We start from the raw sequence: 19,181 nt of genomic DNA on the forward strand, positions 1-19,181 counted from the left end.
GGGGTTACGGGGATAGGGTGGGATATGTGTTGGTGTAGGGGTTACAGGGATTGGGAGGGATGTGTGTTGGTGCAGGCTCGATGGGCCGAAATGGCCTCTATCTGTACTGTGAGGTTTCTGTGATTTCTGTGATCTGTGGTGAACGGTTGTTTTTCAGACTGGAGGGAAGTGTGCAGTGATGTTCCCCAGGGACCACTGCTCTTTTTGATATATATTAATGACCTGAACGTGGGTACAGACGGCATCATTTCAAAGTTTGCAGATGACACAAAATTTGGAAATGTAGTAAACAGTGAGGATGACAGCAACAGACCTCAGGATGACATAGATAGACTGGCGAAATGGGCAGAAACATGGCAGATGAAATTTAACGCAGAGAAGTGTGAAGTGATTCATTTTGGTAGAAGAATGAGGAGAGGCAATAAAAATTAAATGGTACAATTTTAAAGGTGGTTCAGGAAGAGAGAGACCGGGGGGTGTATGTACACAAGTCTTAAGGTGGCAGGACAAGTTGAGAAGGTTATTAAAAAGGCACACGGGATCCTTGGCTCCATAAATTGAGTACAAAAGCAAGGAAGTTATGCTAAACTTTTAGAAAACACTGGTTAGGCCCCAGCTGGAGTATTGCGGCCATTTCTGGGCATCACACTTTCAGAAGGATGTCAAGGCCATAGAAAGGGTCGAGAGATTTACTAGAATGGTATCAGGGATGAAAGACTTCAGTTATGTGAAGAGAGTAGAGAAACTGGGGTTGTCCTTCTTAGAGCAGAGAAGGGCATGGGGAGATTTGATAGAGGTGTTCAAAATCATGAAGGGTTTTGACAGAGTAAATAAGCAGAAACTGTGTCCAGTGGCAGAAGGATAAGCAGACGACACATATTTAAGGTAATTGGCAAAAGAACCAGAGGCGACATGAGGAAAAAAAATTTGCACACCGAGTGGTTATGATCTGGAATGCGTGGTGGAAGCAGATTCAATAATAATTTTCAAAAGGAAATTGGATAAATACTTGAAGGGGTAGAAAATTGCAGGGCTATGGGGAAAGAGCAGGGGAGTGGAACTAATTGTACAGTTCTTTCAAAGAACTGGCACAGGGATGATGGGCTGAATGGGCTCCTTATGTGCTAGATTATTCTATGTTAAGAGTTACACCAGAGTTCCAGACCATCACTTGAAATTTCACCCCCCCCCCACCCCCCAAAAAATCATTTGATAAACTCAGCCATGCTGCACTGGGCACGTGACGTGTAGAGGCAATCAAAAGTTCACTTGCTGGACATCGCCTGCTAAATTGATAGTTTCAGAGTGAGAACATCACTGGTAAATATTGAGGCAGGTGGTAGCTCTGCTCTCTCTGGTGTGCATGACACGCAGAGAGTACCAAGGAGGGGATAGGGAGAAAAACATATCTCGTTAGTTAAAAAGTCTCACTCTCAAATACTTAAGGCTTAAAGTATGTAGTAGCTGACCACAAAAGAGGATGGTTTGACGTTTTTCTTTGCACTTGACCAAGGTGTGTTTGATGCAGCCACAAAAATCCAATGTATTAAAAAAAGCTTCTTCCAGTTTGTACCACTCATACCCAATATAAATAACCAGTAATCAAATTTAACCACAGCTAGTACTTGGGTTGGACGGCAACTTTACCATTGCATATAAAGCAGTAAAAGTCACTTTTATAGTATTTTCTATTTTTGGCAATGTGCTTTATAATAGGAGTCTCTATGTGCTACGAACAGCAAAATATGTGCACCCACACTGCAGCATTTCTCATCTCTCCCCAAACAAGCTTTCAGTGTTCAGTTCGAGAGTTCATAATGGATTATACTTGTTGAAGATCACCACTATAGCAAGAACATCAAATTGATGGGACTGTCCCGACATCAAATCATTTCAATGAAAGACAAACGTAACTCACCTTTTTATATAAATCTGTTAGTTTGAAGTAGAAGAGCCGACAGGACAGACAGACAAATTGAAGGTAGGGACTGAGGCCCGTGGGACTTGCCAGCAGTGAGAAGGCATTCATTCTGGGCCTTTCAAAGCTTGCTACCCATGCCTGCAAGAGAAACACAAGTGATGAAAGCTATCCCATATTACAGATGAAGTGTCTACTTTTCCCAATCACCACTGGGCACTTATACGCAACCTATTCATATTTCACTTACGCCCCCGCGAAAGTGCTCTATAAACTTTTGGCTGGGACGGTTCTAAAACTACTGAGCTAATCCAAGTGGTTTTCCTGAGGTTGAAAAATTGAGTGTAAAGATCTAGAAAAGTATTCACTTGCCTTTCTTTCCAAATGTCTCTCGAGTCGAGTTCGAGCCTCTGTTTCTCCACCTGGCCACACAGCTGAATGCAGACCTTCAGTATCAAAACCTGGCGAGACAAATGGTCAGGGATCAATCTATGTGATTAGATAAATATCCAGGGCTCAACTGATGTGGTTAGTCAAATATTCAGTGTTCAATTGCAGTGATTAGAAATATTCAGGGTTCAATTGCTGTGATTAGACAAATATTCAGAGTTCAATTCTTTATTATATTCATTCATAGTGTCAGCTGTGGCTCAGTGGGCAGCACACTCGCCTCCGAGTCAGAAGGTTATAGGTTCAAGTCCCACTCCAGGGACTTGACTACATAAACCTAGGCTGACACTCCAGTGCAGCGCTGAGAGTGCGCTGCACTGTCGGAAGTGCCATCTTTCGGATGAGACGTTAAACTGAGGCCCTGTCTGCCCTCTCAGGTGGATAAAAAAGATCCCATGGCACTATTTCGAAGAGCAGGGGGGGCGGGGGTGTCCTGGCCAATATTTATCCCTCAACCAACATAACAAAATCAGATTATCTGGTCATTATCACATTGATGTTTGTGGGAGCTTGCTGTGCGCAAACTGGCTGTCGTGTTTCCCACATTACAACAGTGACTACATTTCAAAAGTACTTCATTGGCTGTAAAGTACTTTGAGACGTCCGGTGGCCGTGAAAGGCGCTATATAAATGTAAGTCTGTCTTTCTTTCTTCATGGGATGTGGGCGTCACTGGCAAGGCTATGCATTTATTGCCCTCGAGAAGGTGGTGGTGGTGAGCCATCTGTTTGAACCCCTGCAGTCAGTGTGGTGAAGGTACTCCAACAGTGCTGTTAGGGAGGGAGTTCCAGGATTTTGACCCAGCGACATTGAAATAACACCGGTATATTTCCAAGTCAGGATGGTGTGTGACTTGGAGGGGAACTTGGAGGTGGTGGTGTTCCCATGCACCTGCTGCCCTTGTCCTTCTAGGTGGAAGAGGTCGCGGGTTTGGGAGGTGCTGTCGAAGAAGCCTTGGCGAGTTGCTACAATGCATCTTGTAGATGGTACACACTGCAACCACGGTGCGCCGGTGGTGGAGGGAGTGAATGTTTAAGGTGGTGGATGGGGTGCCAATCAAGCAGGCTGCTTTGTCCTGGGTGGTGTCGAGCTTCTTGAGTGTTGTTGGAGCTGCACTCATCCAGGCAAGTGGAGAGTATTCCATCACACTCCTGACTTGTGCCTTGTAGATGGTGGAAAGGCTTTGGGGAGTCAGGAGGCGAGTCACACACCACAAAATACCCAGCCTCTGACCTGCTCTTGTAGCCACAGTATTTATGTGGCTGGTCCAGTTAAGTTTCTGGTCAATGGTGACCCCCAGGATGTTGAAGGTTGGGGGGAAAAAAAAGTGATGGTAATCCCGCTGAATGTCAATGAGAGGTGGCTAGACACTCTCTTGTTGGAGATGGTCATTGCCTGGCACTTGTATGGTGAGGAACCAACTAGGGAACAGGCTATTTTAGATCTAGTACTGTGCAATGAGAAATGGTTAATTAATGATCTTGTAGTAAAGGAGCCTCTGGGAAGAAAAAATAGTGAGGAACCAAGGGTCCAGTGAGAATGGGGAACTTAAATAAATTAATATTAGTAAAGAATTAGTACTGGAGAAATTAATGTGACTAAAAGTCATCAAATCCCCTAGACCTGATGGCCTACATCTTAGGATTTTAAAAGAGGTGGCTACAGAGATAGTGAATGCATTAGTTTTGATCTTCCAGAATTCCCTAGATTCTACAACAGTCCTCGTGGATTGGAAGGTTGCAAACGTAACCTCGATATTCAAGAAAGGAAGGAGGGGGAAAATAGGGAACTACAGGTCAGTTTGCATGACTTCAGTACTAGAAACTTAGGGACTATTGGGACAAAAGTACTTCATTAGCTGTAAAGTGCTTTGAGACATCCGGTGGCCGTGAAAGGCACTATATAAATGTAAGTCTTTCTTTCTTTACAGGATGTGGGCATCACTGGCAAGGCTATGCATTTATTGCCCATCCCCAATTGCCATCGAGGAGGTGGTGGTGAGCCGTCTTATTGAACTACTGCAGTCCGTGTGGTGAAGGTACTCCCACAGTGTTGTTGGGTAGGGAGTTCCAGGATTTTGACCCAGCGATGATGAAGGAACGGTGATATACTTCTAAGTCAGCATGGTGTGTGACTTGGAGGTGGTGGTGTTCCCATGCGCCTGCTGCCCTTGTCCTTCTAGGGGGAAGAGGTCGCGGGTTTGGGAGGTGCTGCCGAAGAAGCCTTGATGAGTTGCTGCAGTGCATCTTGTAGATGGTCCACACTGCAGCCACGGTGCGCCAGTGGTGGAGGGAGTGAATGTTTAAGGTGGTGGATGGGGTGCCAATCAAGTGGGCTGCTTTGTCCTGGATGGTGTCGAGCTTCTTTTGTTGTTGGAGCTGCACTCATCCAGGCAAGTGGAGAGTATTCCATCACACTCCTTAGGGGTTACAGTTTAGGAATAAGGGGTCGGCCATTTAGGACCGAGATGAGGAGAAATGTCTTTACTCAAAGGGTTGTGAGTCTTTGGAATTCTGTCGCCCAGAGGTCTGTAAATGCTCAGACACCCCCCTACCCCAGCAACAAATACATCTCTTGGCCATTGTAGATATCAAAGAAAATTACTGCCTCTAGTTTTTATTACTCTTTATTGGGTGGAATTGAGAGAAAGCCAAAAAAAAAGCCCCTATCTCAACTAAATAATGCATACCAAGCTCCTCCAGCGATGGGACTCCATATTTCTCACTGTGATCATCGAGTACCAATACTGAATATTTTCCAAGTCTTCCCTCACCAATGGCTTCCACTAGTGGCTCTGGAGGATCCAACCGACTTATCAGTGTCTGGAATCGTTTATATGTTAGTGGGGGTTGTCCTCCATTCAGCTCAATTATTCTGAAAGAGAGAGGGGCAATGTGAATGTGAATTCAGCAAACAAATGTAAAATTTTAGACTACTACTTCAACTTATTTTTGCCACTACCTAGCTTGAAAAGTTGAGATAGGTGTCTGAAGTGTGAACACTCATGCTTAAACACCTCTAAACCAATATACTAAGAAATATACATTATGAATAGTTTCTGTTTGTCTGGAATGTACACACTCTCACCATAAGGTGGCAAAAGCTAAGGAGTAGTGAAATGCACTTGGAAATCACGAGTATTGCCAGGATTTAACCAGCTAAACCCAGCTGGTATAGCAACGGATATCAACAGAAATCCTGCATGATGAACTGCAAAGGAATTTGGATATGTTTAAGGCCATAGCAAAATTACACAGTAACAAAAGTCTTTTGGATTCTGTCTTAGAAAAGGCAACCATCTCAAATGATTTCCAGATGTTTTTTCATATTTACAAACAAATGTTGTGCAACAAAGACTTGGCAGACAGGAGGAAAGAACTGGGGTTATGCCCTGTGTCCCAGTCTATATGCTACAGGAACTGAGAGGGAGGGAGTTGGAAAAAAAAAAATTTTGAGTTGAGGCTGCCCTGGGCTGCCAGTGTCAATTTTTTTTAAAAAAAACGACCAGATCCCTGTGATTTTCTCCACTGGACGACTGGATCAATCCACTGGTATATAGAGGGCAAATACCTGGGGAAACCGTTATTTGATGAATCATCGTATAACACTGAGCCCAACTAATTATACTACCGTAAAATATTTTTGACATGGTACTCAAAAAGTTTTGGAGTCCAGATGTTAGCTAGGGATTTAAAATCCCAGCAGGATCCTTGCTTGGATCCCCTTTCCATTACACTCAATATTTTGGATAGTCTAACTTTACAGTATCATACAATTCTGTATCTCTCAAATAGTTTAAATATTTAACCAAGTACATACTTATCTAGATCATACAATGTGTGTGAAATCTTGACAATGACCTCGACTCCAGCTTCACTAGCCAGTTTATTGATGGCTGCATCCCGCTCCTTACCAAATGGCTCAGAATCATACTCGAATGTCAAACGGTTAATATTCCATTCCTGTTCGATTAGAATTTAAGTGTAATGCGCCTTTCTATTAAAACATTATATTAAACAGTAAAATCAGAACAAAACTGAACTAAGTTTCAAAATATTTTCAGCACTTTGTTAAATCTAATGGCCCAGAAATTCAGGTCGGAGGCTTCCCGCGGGTGCAAGCCCCCGACCTGCAATTACCTTGCGCGCCGGCCGTTGAGCTGTGGGCCCGCGTGGAATTCCGATCCTGGGCCTCCTCCAACTGCCGGCGTGCAGTGCTTGCGTATCTCGGGGCGCAGTTAGTTCGATGCGTCCCCTGGGATCACATGGGCCATGGAGAGCCAATGGTAGCAGGGAATGCTTCATTCATAAGTTTGACAGGAAGAGCTGTCAAACCTATAAATACTATAAGCCCCAAAACATCATTACTCACACATTGGGACCCGAATTTCTGGGCCATCTTTCTGAAGTACGCCATTATTTTTGAAGTTTAATACCTTTCCCTTAGACTTATTTGTCGACGAGAGGAGCTGGTCCAGTTCCTGGCCTGGGGACCAGGAAGAGGGAACTCACTCATCTTAAGCCCAGAGCCAGTCAGAATTAGAAGTATAAGAACATAAGAAATAGGAGCAGGAGTCGGTCATTCAGCCCTTCGAGCCTGCTCCGCCACTCAATAAGATCATGGCTGATCATCTACCTCAACGCTGACAATGTTGACCTTCAATGCAGACATGGTCGATATTCCCAAGTTGGAAGCTGCATTGGAACAAGCACTCTAACCCCTTAACATCAGATGTGCTGGGAACCGAACCAGAATCTAATGTCCCATTAAAATCATAACTTGTGATCACTGGACAAGACCAACTATTAGAGGGTGTTGGCACTAAAAATGAACCAGAACAAGAGGGACAGATATTGAAACTGGGAGGTGGCATTGATCAAACTGAGGGCCAGTCAACTTAAATACCAATGATATTTGAGACCAGGAGTTAGCATTGATGTCTTGGAAAAGTCATAAACTTCCAAAATAAGAACTAAAAATTCACAGAAAAGCTTCCAAAGCATTGATCTAACAAGCAAAATCAAATGTACAATGGGGCCAGTAAAGTAATGAAGACTTATTTGGTGTGCTAACTGAAAGAACTACAGTTCACAAATTCTCACTTATCGCCACTTTTTGGATCAGCAAATTTAAAGTAATAATACGAGAAGGCACACACTTCAAATAAATATTCTGAAAGGGAATATCAAGATATAGAGAAGCTTAGTTATAGTAAATCTAGGGGTGTGAATTATTGTGTGTAAGTTTTCCCCATGACTAACAAGAACTTGCCTTGAAAAGCCTGGGAAAGACATCAGCGGGTTGCCCACGTATAACAAACAACCGGGAGTTCAGCTTCTGAAGGCTGGCATCTAGATCTTCTAGGCACTGCAGCAGGAATCTGATGGATAGAAAGAGACAGTGTTTGATTCTTTTTTTTTTACATTGGAAACAGAAGCATAACACATTTTTAGCCTAGGCATTAAGCCAGTAACAGAACCCACCTGATATTCCTTCCATTGAAGTTAATGGAAGGAAATCCAGCGGGTTCTATTACTATCGTGCAATCCTCCACACTATATTTTCCTTCCTGCACTTAACACCCAGTGGCAAAGACAAAAATCGAATCCTTTTATCATTTCCCATGAATCTTACCAAGGGTGCAAGGGATCCCTTGGACTAAGTAGTGGGGAAAGACGGATGTGGAAAAGGAATAATTAAACACGATGGTTAGAGCTATTCGTAGGCTGGCATACTCAGCCAGTAGGCAGACCACTGCTCAATTGGTGCAAAACCATTCAAGCATATTTTCACATTAAACTTCAGTTAACTGCATCAAACTGTGGTGCCTTCATCTAGATTACATTGGCACACAATTATGACAGATAATTGGGAGATAACTTGAGAATGTATGTAGAAGCATTGAAGCCGACAGCACAAAGAAAGGCTATCCGTCCCATCGTGTCCAGAGCAATCCAAAACAAATCCTGGAGACCATCAATGCACTTCATTGACTGCCTCTGGAACATTTTGTAGGCTGAACGGGATGTGGAGCTCTCACTGGGCCATATGTAACCGAACATACTGAAACTTCATTTTATTGAAAAATGCAAAAGTAATTTTGCTACAGTGACACAAATAGATTTTTCAGGTCATCAGATTCGGTGATGAGATTGACAATGCTAAACACGATTATCACAGGTTGAAGTGATCACCTACACCCACAGATTGCAGCAGTCCCACCTTCCTTTCTGCAAAGCCAGAGGAAGGTAATGAACATTTACTAAGCATTTGTTGTTCGAGTACCTAGTTTGGGCTAACAGTCAGAGTGAGCCCTAACATATATGTATATAATAATACATATAAACATATACGCACACATATATATAAATAAATGAATGAATGAGATTGATGACAGCACTGAGAAAGAATTAAGCCACCCATAGGCTGTTTGTAAAATGTATTTCAAAGTTAACAGCAAGCACATGCAGTCCCTGCTGGTATCACTCTCCATCCCATGCATAAGATTTTCTGGTACGTCTCCCAAAATGCTTGCTTAATTTATACAAGGTCAGTCTCACTGAGATTGACGATAACTCTGATGAGGGGAGAGTAGTTTGTTTCAACTCTTTTCAGCGACATGTAGAATTTATCAGAAGAGAAAGCAGGTGATTTACCATGCAGCACGGTATGCACCATACTCGGAAAACTCCCAGTCCAGGTTTTCAGGAGCCTGAATGGTGGCCCCGAGATGGGGGAAGCTTTGGGTTGCGAGAACTATACTGAGTTGAGCTCCCCTTCTCCAGCACAAAAAGGTTTCAGCACTTTGTTTAGGAGGATAAAAAGTGTAGCATACATTTAGCCAGAACTTCCCTCCCATTAGACTTTTAGCAGCCAGTGTTTCAAAGACATATTTGGGTGTTGCCCAGCAACTGTCCCAATGCGTGAGTACACGTGGGGTACTCGCCCGTAAGCCCAACGAAAGTGCCAGTTTTGTGCATGCGCGGGAAACCGGCACTTCCGTTCCCCTGAAAGAAGGGGTTGACAGGTTGAACGCGTGCGCTGGAGAGGCAGCGCGTGCGCATCGAACTTCCGTTTTTTTTGCAGGTTTCTCCGGGAGGGTAAGTCTCCAGGAGTTACACTTTTAAAAAGCAGGCGCAAGGCCTGCTGTTAACAAGGTAAGTGGTGAATTAATTAAAATTAGAACATCTTTTCCACAGGTTTATTATTTTTAAATACTTTAAAGAAAGTTTATTTTTAGCCCCATTAGAAAATGTAATTAATTTTTTCAAAAATTTAAATTATTGTTTAAAATAGTTATTTCATGTAATTTAGTTTATTGTAAAAAAGTGATTTTTAAAAAAATGAGGTTTTAGTGATGTTTTGGGGCTTATAGTATTTATAGGTTTGACAGCTCTTCCTGTCAAACTTATGGCCCATGGCCCACGTGATCCCATCGAACTAACTGCGCCCCTGGGATACGCAAGCACTGCGCGCCGGCAGTTGGAGGCGGCCCAGGATCAGAATCCCACGCGGGCCCACAGCTCAACGGCCGGCGCGCTAGGTAAGTGCAGGTCGGGGGCTTGCACCCGCGGGAAGCCCCCGACCTGAATTTCTGGGCCAATGTTAAAAAACTTAACAATAGCACCTTGAAGTGCTTTTGAAGTGATGCTGGACTACCTTTAGTCTTATGCTTGTATGAAGTCTTCCTTCTTCTTCTTAGGCAGTACCTCGGAACCAAGGATTACTTGCTTCCACATTAAAAATGAGTTTGCAGGTGACTGATTAGTCCAATGCGGGACCTAGTCTCTGTCACAGGTGGGGCAGATGGTGGTTGAAGGGGCGGGTGGGTGGGGTGCGTGGGTTGACGTGCGCTCCTTGCGCTTGGCTTCCGCTTGCTCCCGGCGAAGAGACTCGAGGTGTTCGGCGCCTTCCCGGATACTTCACCACTTTGTGCGGTCTTGGGCCAGGGATTCCCAGGTGTCGGTGGGGATGTTACACTTTTTTAAGGAGGCTTTGAGGGTGTCCTTGAAGCGTTTCCTCTGCCCACCTGGGGCTCTCTTGCCTTGCCGGAGCTCCGAATAGAGCGCTTGTTTTGGGAGTCTCGTATCGGGCATGCGGACAATGTGACCCGTCCATCAGGGCTGATTGAGCGAGGTCAGAGCTTCGATGCTGGGGATGTTGGCCTGAGCAAGAACACTTGACGTTGGTGTGCAGGATCTTGCGGAGGCAGCATTGGTGGTACCTCTCCAGTGCTTTGAGGTGCCTGCTGTACATGGTCCATGTCTCTGAGGCATACAGCAGGGCAGGTATCACTGCTGCCCTGTAGACCATGAGCTTAGTGCCGGGTTCGAGGTCCTGGTCTTCAAACACTCTGTTCCTCAGGCGACCGAAGGCTGCACTGGCACACTGAAGGTGGTGTTGGACTTCGTCGTCGACGTCTGCCCTTGTTGACAGTAGGCTCCCGAGGTACTGTATGAAGTAGTTTAGGTGGGGCAGAATCATACTTTTGTGTTAGTCTGGACTGGACCCAAGAGAAAACAACAACAGTGGAACAGTCTTTGTCTACAGCATCTGTGCAAATACCAATCACATATTTGTCGTTCAGTACAGCTGCATCTTCAATATGTCAGCCTTGGCTCAATAGCAGCACTCTCATCAGTCAAAAAGTCGTGGGTTCAAGTCCCACTCCGGTGACGTGAACACATAACCATGGCCGACACGTCAGCATAGTACTGGGATGTCTGCCTAGATTATGTGCTTAAGTGCAACGCCTATTACCTCAGTACTGAGCGAGCACTACACTGTCAAGCTCCATTCTTTCAGATGAGATGTTGAACTGAAATCCAGTCTGCCCACTCGTGGATGGAAAAGATCCCATGGCATTATTTGAAGAAGAGCAGGAATTTTTCCCTGTGCCCTGGCCAATGTTCATCCCTCATACAACAATATCACTAAAAAATTATTGGATCATTTATCTAATTCCTGTGCCTGGGAACTTGCTGGGCACAAATTGGCTGCAGCTATGACAACAGTGACCACACTTCAAAAGGTATTTAATTGGCTGTGAAGCATTTGGGATGTCCTGAAGCCGTGAAAAGTCATAGAGTCAGAGTCATAACGACACAGGAGGAGGCCATTCAGCCCATTGAGTCCATGCAGGCTCTCTGTAGGGCAATCCAGTCAGTCCCACCCCCCCGCTATCCCTGTAGCCCTGCAAGTTTATTTCCCTCAAGTGCCTGTCCAGTCTCCCCTTGAAAACATTGTGTCTCCCCGCTTCCACCACTTCTGTCGGCAGCGAATTCCAGGTCCTCACCACTCGCTGCGTAAAAAAGCTTTTCCTCATGTCCCCCCTGTATCTCTTACCCAAAACCTTAAATCTGTGTCCCCTAATCCTTGTACCATCAACTAGTGGGAACAGCCTTTCCCCGTCTAGCCTATCCAAACCCGTCATAATCTTGTACACCTCTATTAAATCACCCCTCAACCTCCTTTGCTCTAATGAAAACAAATCCAGCTTCTCCAACCTGTCCTTGTAGCTAAGATCCCCCATCCCCAGAACCATTCTGGTAAATCTCCTCTGCACCCTCTCAAGGGCCTTCACATCCTTCCTAAAGTGTGGTGACCAGAACTGGATGCAATACTCCAGTTATGGCCGAACCAGCGCTTTATGAAGGTTCAGCATAACTTCTCTACTTTTGTACTCGATACCTCTATTTATGAAGCCCAAGATCCCATATGCTTTGCTAACCACTCTCTCAATATGTCCCGCCACCTTCAGGGACCTATGCACATTAACTCCCAGGTCACTCTGTCCCTGCACACTCTTTAAAACTGTGCCATTAAGTGTATATTGCCTCTCCCTGTTCCTTCTGCAAAATGCATCACCTCACACTTCTCTGTATTAAATTCCATCTGCCAATTGTCTGCCCATTCTGCTAGCCTTTCTATGTCCTGTTGCAGTCGATTGGTATCATCCTCACTGTTTGCCACACCCACATGTTTGGTGTCATCGGCAAATTTAGAAATTCTACTTTGTATTCCAATATCCAGGTCATTTACATATATCAAAAAAAGCAGTGGCCTCAGCACTGACCCTTGGGGAACACCACTGTCTATCATCCTCCAGTCTGAAAAACAGCCATTTACCACAACTCGCTGTTTTCTGTCCTTAAGCCAATCCCTTATCCAAGCTGCCACTGACCCACCTATTCCATGAGCCTCAATTTTGTTAACCAGCCTTCTATGTGGTACTTTGTCAAACGCCTTCCGAAAATCCATGTAGACAACATCCATTGCATTCCCTTCATCGATCCTCCCTGTTACTTCATCAAAAAATTCAATTAGATTACTCAAATATGATCTGCCTTTTGCAAATCCATGTTGGCTCTCCTTAATTAGCTTAAACCTCTCCAAGTGCCTGTTAATTTTTTCCTTGATTATTGTTTCTAAACCTTTACCCACCACTGATGTTAAACTGACCGGCCTGTAGTTACTAGGATTGTCCTTACACCCTTTCTTGAACAATGGTGTCACATTTGCCACTTTCCAATCCTCAGGCAGCTCCCTCGCATCTAGGGAAGATTGGAAAATTATGGCAAGCCCTTCCGCTATCTCCTCCCCCCAATTCCCTTATAAATAAATTGCATATAAATGGAAGTTCTTTCTTTCATTTAGAGTCCTATTCCATTATGAGCTGTTGTATTCACAAATGAGATTGATATCCCACTGCAAAATGAGTTTGGCTCCGAGTCCCCAAGCCATTCCTCTGCCACCTGTTCAGATAACTCCCAGAATACATTCCTAAGCATTTCATGCTTGTTGAGCACTTCCCAAGTGCTCTTAGGTCTTCTCCTCCTGAGTGCCCCCACATCCCAGACCACCCGCTCCATCCTCAAGGCCCAGAACACACATTCGCTCTGTGCTCCCCTCACTCCCTTGCACACACCAACCTCAGGCTTGTATGTCCGCCCACTCCCTCCCCCAATCCCACGTGATCCCAACCCAATAGCCCACTTGCTCACTCACTGGCTCACAGTATCTTCATGCAAATGTGGCAAGATAGCAACACCCTCAGTAACTATAGGTTGGGAACAATCAGCCTGTATCCAGATCTCCAAGATACGTAGCGAGAAAAGGAAAGGCCATGAAACATAGAAGGAGCAAAAGACAAATGCTGACGATACCCGAGAGTTTTTCACAGCCCCGTAATTTTAAGCAGATGTATTTACTGGGGGTTTTTTAAATGGAAGCACATACTTTGGATGGCAGTAAAAAAAATATTCCGACAATATCACATTTACAGACTGCAAACTGGTCAGGTTACAGTACAGACAATGGACATTTTCCTACATTTGGTAAAACACAGGTTCAAGTGACATCTGGCAAACATTTTAAGCAGCCAGTTTAGTTCTTAGATGAATGAATTAGAACAAAATTCTCTCCTATTCCGAGGATGAGGGAATGGAGAGCAGGATTAAAAAGGTTAAACTGGTTTAAAATCAATAGTTTGGCTCCTCCCACTTGGCTTGCACTTCTAAGTAAAGCATCAGCGTGTCCCTTCAGCTTAGTAGTAAAAGGATTAGCTATACACATACATTAGTTGTCTGCCAGACAGGACTATTAAGCTGCTTGCTTGGTTATATTTTGCAAAGCCCCAGGTAAACAACAGTACTTATATAAGCAGCATGCCCTACATTCAATGTGACTTGGTAATTCAAACTAAAATTAGTCATGTGAACTGATTATCTGTTCTACATTGTTAGATCGGGTAATTAATTTCAGTGGACCACACTAATTTGAGGTCAACACACTAAAATTAAAGTTTGCGAGTCCGGTGGTAAGTTTTAAATAGTCGATTTATTGCATCACTTGATTTACACTGTTTGACTTCCTTTATCCAACTAACATTGAAGTAAGAGATTAAAATTGAGCGTAACAGGGCACGTTTAGTAGAACGCAAATGTGGCTGCAGAATGTGTAAAGATGAAATGTACTAATTTTTTGTATGTTTAATTGCAGAAATGACCATACCAGTTTAGAGAGATGAAACTTACAAAAAGAGATACTGGCATGACCCTTTTCTGAAGAAACAAAACTTAGTAGGGACCAGAAAGGGAATGACTCGTTTCCCTGAAATCACATGACCTGGATGACTCATTTCTGTAGTGTATGTAACCGTTCCACCTTTAAGAGAACTATTTTAAGGGTTGCACTACTTTATCTTGGCTGCTGTATACTGTAATACCGACGGTGACCACACCGGTATATAAGTGCTGTGTAATGATTTATTGGGCAGTTCCGCCCTGACCTTCAACTAGTAAAGACCTGTTAAAGTTTACTCTTGTGGTCTGTGTAGTAATTCTCAATGTAACACACAGACTTAACAATGGCGACGAGTACGATCTTACCCTGCGGCAGAGATACATCCAAGGCAGTTTAACGGGCGTCGAGAGGAGGCATCCGCCCTCATCATTCTGCTGAGAAAAGACTCGGGTCTGCAGAGCAAAGGAAGAAGGAAGAATTCTGACACAAAGCCTTCCATCAGCAACAGGCAGTGATCGTCCCTTCTATCACGGTGGTGGGTGAGCCGATCAGCGACGAGAAGCAAGTCGGCCACGTTGACTGTGAGTAGGGGAGAAAATAAAAAAAAACGGAGGATATAAGGGCGGAGAACTCGACCACGGCCGGGGAAAGGAGCCAGACAGAAGTCGGGGCCAGAGGCGCTGAGATTGGGGCAGCGTAAGGCACGGAAGCAAACGCAAACGCAGCCGGTACGAAAGACCGGGCTGCAAGCGGGCTGGGAGACGCAACAGCGTCGAGAGAGAGAGCTCGACCGCGACCGGGGAAAAAGGCCGGGCAGCTACCGAGGCCACGAGGCGCAGCGACCGGGTCAGCGTAAGGCACAGGAGAAAATTTTTAAAAAAAACGCAGAGAACTCAGCCGCAGCCGGGGGGGGAAAGGACCGGACTGCAAGAGGGGCTGGGAGGCACGATTTGAAAACCGCTGGGGGAGGGCGAACGCAGCAAATCGGCAATCGCCATTACAGCCAGCGGGGGAGAAAGGCAAACGCGGGAAGCCGCCATTTTCGGAGGCGGGGGAAGAAGACAAGTGCGGGAAACCGCCATTTTGTAAAAAATAAAATAAAATAAAAATAATTCTTTTGTTTCTCAAGAAGATCGCGAGGATGCCTAAGCGTGGTAACATCAACGATTTCGACCCCGATGTTGAAGATTGGGCCACGTATGTAGAACGCATAGAGATATATTGTAAGGCAAATAAAATATCAGATGAAGATAAAGCACTAACCTTACTAAACTCAATGGGTGCGAAGACATACGGGCTATTGAAGCATCTTCTATCACCAGCTAAACCGGCGGATCAGACTTTCGCTAATATTGTTGCTGTCCTGAAGAATCATTTGAACCCCACACCGCTGATGTTAGCGGAACGATTTAAATTTTATGCGAGAACGCAACTGAAAGAGGAAAGCAACGCGGAGTATTTAATTGAACTGCGCAAGCTAGCGATTACTGTCAGTTTGGGGAAAGCCTGACAGAGGCACTGAGACAAAAATTCGTGTGTGGATTGTCGAAAGAAGGAACACAAAAGCGGTTGCTTGAAGAGAATGATCTTACACTTGATAAGGCTGTCACTATTGCAGCATCGCACGAAGCCGCAGCGAGAGGCACCGCGGAAATGCAGCTGAAGGCAGCGGTACTCAGCGTAGATCAAATGGCTTCGGGTACAACGAAATGTTATCGTTGTGGGAAGACAACACACGATAAGAACCAATGCTGGTTTAAAAACCAGGAATGTAGAAAATGTGGCAAGCTTGGTCACATAGCTAAAGTATGCCGGTCAGGAAAGAAGACCAGCAACAAAAAGTCACCGCAGGAAAAGTACAGAAAGGTACATAAGGTGGCTGAGAAGAGTTCGGATGAACAGAATTCGGATTCAGACTCCAACAGCAAGGAACTGGGTAGTCTAAGAATTCACAACGTGAGTAAGGAAGCTGACCGACAAACTATCTGGGTCACACTGCAGATAGCAGGAGTCCAAGTGAAGATGGAATTGGACACCGGATCGGCATTGACGGTCATGAATAAGCAAGATTACAAAAAGTTATTCAAACATATTCCCCTACGGGATACGGAGATAGTATTGCAGACATACACGGGGCAGAAAGTATACCCCATCGGAAAGATAAAAGTCAAGGTGATACACAAGGGCAAAGAACACCAAGGAATGGACTTATATGTACTACCTGAGGGAGGTCCACCACTTCTGGGACGGGAGTGGATCAGGAAAATAAATATGGACTGGCACTCCCTAAACGCAATAACGGTAGATTCCGGAAAGAAAGATGTCAAACCTGAACGATTGTCCAGAATATTGGATGAGGCTAAAGAGGTGTTCCAACAGGGACTGGGAACACAGAGGAATTAAGGCAAAAATCAAGATTGCAGAACATGCAAACCCAAAATTTTTCAAAGCCAGACTGGTACCGTATGCGATACGACCTGCTGTGGAAGCTGAACTGGAAGGGCTGGAACGTTCAGGAGTACTGTCTAAGGTGGACTGGAGTGAGTGGGCCGCGCCCATTGTGCCAGTCATGAAGCGTTCATCGAGTAACAAGCCAGGGGAACCGGGGAAGGTCCGCATCTGTGGAGACTTCAAGATCACAGTTAATCCGGTGCTTCACACGGTGCAATACCCGCTTCCGCGGATTGAAGATATCTTTGCTTCATTGTCTGGCGGGAAACGCTTCACCAAGATAGACCTGGCGCAAGCGTACTTACAGATGGAAGTTGAGGAAGAGTCGCGCCAGTATCTCACAATCAGCACGCACAGAGGCTTGTATCGATATAATAGGCTGGTTTTTGGAGTGGCTTTGGCTCCGGCAATTTGGCAGAGGGCCATGGAACAGGTATTACAGGGAATTCCAAGCACTCAATGTTACTTGGACGATATCCTGATTACAGGAGATGACGATGAGGAACACCTTGTAAATTTGAAACTGGTGCTCACCAGGTTGAAGGAATATGGCCTTCGAGTTAATCGCCAGAAATGTGAGTTCTTTCAGGAACGGATCTCGTACTGTGGTCATGTCATTGACCAGGAGGGGCTGCACAAGTCACCTGACAAGATCGAAGCTGTTGTGAAGGCTCCCGCTCCGGAAAATATATCCCAGTTGAGATCGTTCCTAGGGTTGATTAACTATTACCATAAGTTTCTGCCAAATCTATCCACGGTGCTGCACCCGCTGAATGCTCTTTTGCAGAAAGTAGTACCATGGAAGTGGAGCGAGGACCGTAAGAAGGCCTTTCGCAAAAGCAAGGCATTGATCACCTCTGAGGAAGTGTTGGCTCACTTCAACCCAACGCTACCTATTCGTTTAGCTTGTGATACTTCTCCTTATGGTATTGGAGCAGTACTCTCACACAAGTTGCCAAATGGCTCGGAAAGGCCAGTCGCATTTGCATCCAGATCATTGACCTCCGCTGAGCGCAACTATGCTCAGATAGATAGGGAGGCTCTCAGCCTGGTGTGGGGAGTAAAGAAGTTTCATCATTACCTGCAGGGCCAGAAGTTTACACTGCTGACAGACCACCAGCCGTTGGTATCCATATTCAACCCTAAAAAGGGCGTTTCCATTATGACAGCGCAAAGGCTACAGAGGTGGTCCCTTTTCCTAGGGGCACACCAATATGACATAGAATACAAAAGATCAAAACAGCATGGGAATGCTGACGGGTTATCACGCCTACCGTTGCCAACAGTAGAAGAGGCGCCTACAGTGGACCCAGTGGAGATGTTCCACTCAACCATAGTGGAATGTCTACCAGTAACAAATTCTACGATCGAAAAGGAAACAAGAAATGACCCAACTCTCTCACGAGTCTACGATTTAACGGTGAAGGGATGGCCAGCACATGGCGAACCACTGTTGCCAGCATTTTCGCAAAGAAGAGAACAGCTGTCAGTGTGCCGAGGAACTTTGATGTGTGGATCCAGAGTGGTGATTCCACCCAAACTCCAGCAAAAAGTGCTAAAGGAGCTTCACGAGGGGCATCTGGGTGGAGTGAAAATAAAGAACCTAGCCAGAGCGTTCGTGTGGTGGCCAGGTATCGATGGAAACATCGAAGAAATGACCAAGAGCTGTTCAGGATGCCAGAAGGTCCAAAACGCCCCACCACAAGCTCCTCTGCATCCATGGGAGTGGCCCTCATCTCCATGGCAAAGGGTACATATCGACTTTGCTGGTCCAGTTATGGACTCAATGTTCTTAATCGCGGTGGATGCACACTCCAAGTGGCCGGAGGTAATAAAGATGTCCTCCACCACCACGGAAAAAACCATCACAGTATTAAGGACCATATTCGCCAGGAATGGGCTGCCGGAACAGATCTGTTCTGATAATGGACCGCAATTTGTGTCCGAAGAATTCAGGAAGTTCTTAAAAAACAATGGGGTTAAGCACTACACGTCCGCCCCATACCATCCCGCCACCAATGGATTAGCTGGAAGGTTCGTCCAGACCTTCAAGAAGGCCATAAAGGCCATGGGTAATGAAGACATAAATCTACAACATAAGGTAGATAACTTCTTGTTGGCGTACAGGAATGCAACACATGCGGTCACAAACCAAACTCCCGCCATGATGTTTTTCAATAGAAGTCTAAGATGCCGGCTGGATTTGATCAAGCCAAACATCAGAAGGGACGTAGAGAACCGGCAATTTCAAGGCATGAATGAAAGGCCAACTAGAACCTTCCAGATAGGTCAACAAGTTTTGGCCCGGGACTACCGTACCGAGAAATGGCAGCCTGGAA

General features: G+C 45.1%; 1 pseudogene across 1 annotated transcript in view; it reads right to left on the reverse strand.

The window, feature by feature from the left end:
* The window catches only part of LOC147105400 (cryptochrome-1-like), a 91,200-nt pseudogene that overhangs the window by 61,365 nt on the left and 10,654 nt on the right, over nucleotides 1–19,181 (reverse strand). Inside the window, exons 2-6 of the transcript XR_015081750.1 lie at nucleotides 7,639–7,747; nucleotides 6,187–6,329; nucleotides 5,057–5,241; nucleotides 2,291–2,379; nucleotides 1,919–2,059 (exon numbers count right to left, since the gene is read on the reverse strand). The product of XR_015081750.1 is annotated as a cryptochrome-1-like (transcript). The remainder of the gene's footprint in view (nucleotides 1–1,918; nucleotides 2,060–2,290; nucleotides 2,380–5,056; nucleotides 5,242–6,186; nucleotides 6,330–7,638; nucleotides 7,748–19,181) is intronic.

Source organism: Somniosus microcephalus, chromosome 18 (assembly GCF_052327205.1).
Source record: "Somniosus microcephalus isolate GS21.2 chromosome 18, FLI_Smic_1.0, whole genome shotgun sequence".
NCBI lineage: Eukaryota > Metazoa > Chordata > Chondrichthyes > Squaliformes > Somniosidae > Somniosus > Somniosus microcephalus.